The sequence below is a fragment of the Myotis myotis genome, unplaced genomic scaffold (assembly GCF_014108235.1).
Source record: "Myotis myotis isolate mMyoMyo1 unplaced genomic scaffold, mMyoMyo1.p scaffold_m19_p_4, whole genome shotgun sequence".
NCBI classification, from domain to species: domain Eukaryota; kingdom Metazoa; phylum Chordata; class Mammalia; order Chiroptera; family Vespertilionidae; genus Myotis; species Myotis myotis.
This window is the reverse complement of record NW_023416346.1, coordinates 6,724,176-6,728,509: the sequence shown is the minus strand read 5'-3', so window position 1 is coordinate 6,728,509 and position 4,334 is coordinate 6,724,176.

The following is a 4,334-nucleotide window of genomic DNA, read 5'->3' as shown; positions in this document are numbered from 1 at the left end:
ATTCCCACCCCTACCCCACTGCTCAATAAACCTCCTGCCCTCTCTTCCCCAGAGGGAGACAGGCGTAGACCACACTCTTGGAGTTTGATGTTTTTGCACTCGGAGCCTAGGGCTGCCTGAAAGCCCCCATCCATCCATCCATCCATCCATCCATCCTGGTTCAGTGCTGAGCCACTGCCCACACATGGGTATTTCCGGAAACCAGGACAGCCAGGTCTGATTACTCAGCGTCAGTGAAGGAGGGAGGAGGAGGAGGAAGAGACAGCAGCCAAAAAAAGCTGGAGGCAGAGTGGAGGTGGTGGGGGAGGGGTGCACACTGGACAGAAATGGAGGAAAGGAGAGGCGACTTGGATGAGGAGTGTGGTAAAGTCAGAGACCCTACAAGGGGTCAGTCGGGTCAGACTAAGGAAGGACACATAGATGAGAAGGAAAGGATAAGAAAACCAGAGGAGAGTTGTGCCAATAGAAAGGCCTAGATGTTAGAATTAGCCTAGTATAGCCCGGCCGGTGTGGCTCAGTGGTTGAGCATCAGCCTATGAACCAGGAAGTCATGGTTCAATTCCCAGTCAGGGCACATGCCCGGGTTGTGGGCTCATCCCCTAGTAGGGGGTGTGCAGGAGGCAGCCGATCAATCTCTCATCATTGATGTTTCTATCTCTCTCTCCCTTCCTCTCTGAAATCAATAAACATAAATTAAAAAACATATTTTAAAAAGAATTAGCCTGATATGTGTTATGTCAGGCAGAGGGGTCCTCTGATGGCATCAGGGATTTCAGGGGGGCTAAATTGTTATCACCCTGTCTCCCACATTCCACCTTCTGCCACCTTCTGCCTGAGAAAAAGAAAATCTAAATCCACTGCCAGAAGTCATGGGTGACAGCAAAGGATGGAACTCCATGCCCAGGAAGTCCCACTCAGGGCCCAACAAGCTTTTCTAAGACCAGCTAAGAGTAACCCACTCTCCTCTCACACAGATCCAAGAGCTCCTCTTTCTGCTTCTTGCCCTACCTTTAGTCATTGCCCAACCTCTGGGATCTCATTCATTCAGTGAAAGTTTACCCAGCATTTATTTTGTATCAGGCACTGTTCTGGGTTTCCCTCAAAGGAAACTGAGCTGGCTTAGACATGTGACATGACTTGTCCAAAGTAGTAGTCAGCCCCACTCCAAAGGAACTGAAGGCAGTGCTGGGAATGGCATGGGATGGGGTCACCACTAGGCCCCTAGGATTTCCTCCCAGGTCTCAAAGCAGGGGTTTCTCATTTGTAAAGTTTGTGTCAAGTGAGCCAGGTACTGAAATTTGAGGAAAGCCAAAATTGGAGACTGGGACTCAGAATACAGAGTGGTTGGGCTGGTGTATTGTGACAACAGCAAGTGATAGGCAGGAAGTAGAGAGTGAAAAGCTGTTAAGGGATGAGGTGGGAGAAGCCACCTGAGGCCAGATGAGGCAGAGCCTTTCAATTCTAGGCCCAAAACCTTGGGACTTTTCCTAAAAGCAGTGGGGAGCCATGGGAGGGATTTGAGCTGGGTAGTGACATAGTTAACTGCATTTTAAATAGATGCTCGGATGACTGTGCTGAAAACAGAAGGGAAGGAAACGAGACCGAAGATGCTAAATTGGCAGGAACGATGGTTGTCTTAGCCAGGGAAGGTGGCAGAGGAGATGGTGAGAAGGGAGTGGATTCCAGAGATATGTAGGAGGTAAAATGAAGCATTTATTTGGCCCTGTGCAAAATGCATTACAATGATTATCTTGTTTAACCAGAGCAACAACCTTATAAGTATCATTTTAAACATCTTACATGTCCAAAGTCATACAGAATATTAGAGCTGGGATTTAAATTCAAGCAACTGAATGTCAAGACCCATGCTCTTCCCCACCCCGCCACCCCTGTAAGACAATAACTGAGAAGTAGCCATTACATATTTGTGTGAATTTGAGTGTGTGTGTGTGTGTGTGTGTGTGTGTGTGTGTTTAAAAAATAGGTATACATTCAGACGATTCAAATTCAAAAGGTACAAAAGGATATACAATGAAAAATTTCCCTTCCCTCTGGAGGCAACTTAGCATTATCAGATATATTTTATACATGTGTAGGATTCTGTATTTCTAAGTTAGTGGCTAAGAGTAACAGATGCTGGGGCCAGGCTTCCTGGGTTCAAATCCTAGTTTTACCATTTACCAGCTGTGTGACCATAGGAAAATTCTTTCACCTCTCTGCACTTTATTCACCTGTAAAATGAATATAGTAGTAGCACCTGCCTCATAGGGTTGCTGTGAAGCTCTCAGAACAGTGCTTGACACAGAATAGACATAATTTAAAATGTTATTCTCTTTTTTAAAAAAATATTTATTTCAGAGAGGAAGAGAGAGGAGGAGAGCAATAGAAACTTCAATAATGAGAATCATTGATCAGCTGCCTCCTGCACTCCCTACACTGCAACCTTGGCATGTGCCCTGACCAGGAATCGAACCATGACCTCCTGTTTCCTAGGTTGATGTTCAATCACTGAGCAACACCGGCCAGGCAGTTATTCTCTTTATAATTATGATATAATCCTTCCCTTCTCTTTGTACACAATCCCCACACAGTTTGGCATGTCGCATGCCTCAACTAAATTTCTCGGCGACCATCCCATATCTCCACATTGGGGTTTTGTTTATTATTATTATTATTATTATTATTATTATTTCCTTACCGAGGATATTTTCCATTGATTTTTAGAGAGTGGAAGAGAGAGGGAAAGACAGAGAGAAATATTGATGCGAGAGAAACACATCGATTGGTTGCCTTCTGCACACGCCCCAACCAGGGCCGGGCTAGGGAGGAGCCTGCAACCAAGGTACATGCCCTTGACTAGAATCGAACCTAGGACCCTTCAGTCTGCAGGCCAACACTCTATCCACCGAGCCACACCAGCTAGGGCTCCATATTATTGTTTTTTATTGATGTGTGTGTGAGAGAGAGAGAAACACTGATTTGTTGTTCTACTCATTTATGCCTTCATTGGTTAATTCTTGTATGTGCCCTGACCAGGAATGGAACCAGCAATCTTGGCATAGGGACGATGCTCTAACCAGTGGTCGGCAAACTCATTAGTCAACCGAGCCAAATATCAACAGTACGATTGAAATTTCTTTTGAGAGCCAAATTTTTTTAACTTAAACTATATAGGTAGGTACATTGTTATTAACTTAATTAGGGTACTCCTAAGGCTTAGGAAGAGCCACACTCAAGAGGTCAAAGAGCCGCATGTGGCTCACGAGCCGCAGTTTGCAGACCACGGCTCTAACCAACTGAGCTACCCAGCCAGGGCCCATATCTCTATATTGTTAATGATAGTTGTATAGTAGTTGCAGTTGTATCAGAGTTTACTTGAATGGGCTACAAGTAATGAGCACTTTGGGAGTGTCCACTTTTATTATAAACAGTACTGCAGTATATCATCTTATACATAAATCTTTTAGCACATATACGAATCTGTGTAAATTCCTATAAGTATAAATGCTGAGCCAAACAGTATAAGGATTTGTTAGTTTGCTAGATTTTGCCAAATCACCCTCCTCTACAGAGGTTATGCCAACTTAACTTCCACTATCAACTTATGAGAATGTCTGTTTCTGGGCAACCTGCCAATATTGAGCATTATTGAACTTGTTTATATTCACCACCCTCAAAGATGAAAAACAGTATGTTAGTAGTTTTTATATGTATTTCTTTTGTATGAGTGAGGTTGAGCATCTTAAATTCCAACTGTATTTGTCCACTGGGTGTTGTTACATGGCAATCACCATTGCCTTTGGTGGGCCTAGTGTTAGTAGCATGAAGGAGGGGTAATCCAATTAAGGGTGGGCTGGGGAATAAAAAGGAAAGTGTAGAATTAGAGTAGGCAAGAATTTAACTTAAGAGGAAGAGAGAAATAGGGAAGATGGCTAGGAGGGGTTTTAAGATGTGCTTAAAATGCAGATGAGAAGAAACCCTCAAGACTTTGAACTATGTTTAAATTTCAGGGACTTTGGGCACTGCCAATTACTAGCTGGGCAACCTTGTGCAAGTCACTTAACCTCTCTGGGGGCTCATTCTCCTCATCTGTATAAATGGAGCTAATAGTCCCTACCACATACATAGGGCTGTTGTAAAGATTAAATGAGTGAACACATTTAACAAACTCAATAAAGGGCCTGGTAAAATGTGATACTGCAGGACCTAACGGTCCTCCTCTCCCCAGACCTCTACCTGTGTTTTCAGACATAGATCTTCATTGAGCATTCACAGGGTTCCAGCCTCGGGCTGGAATGGCCGCCAGCTACTTCAGCTTGGCTGATATGCGCAAG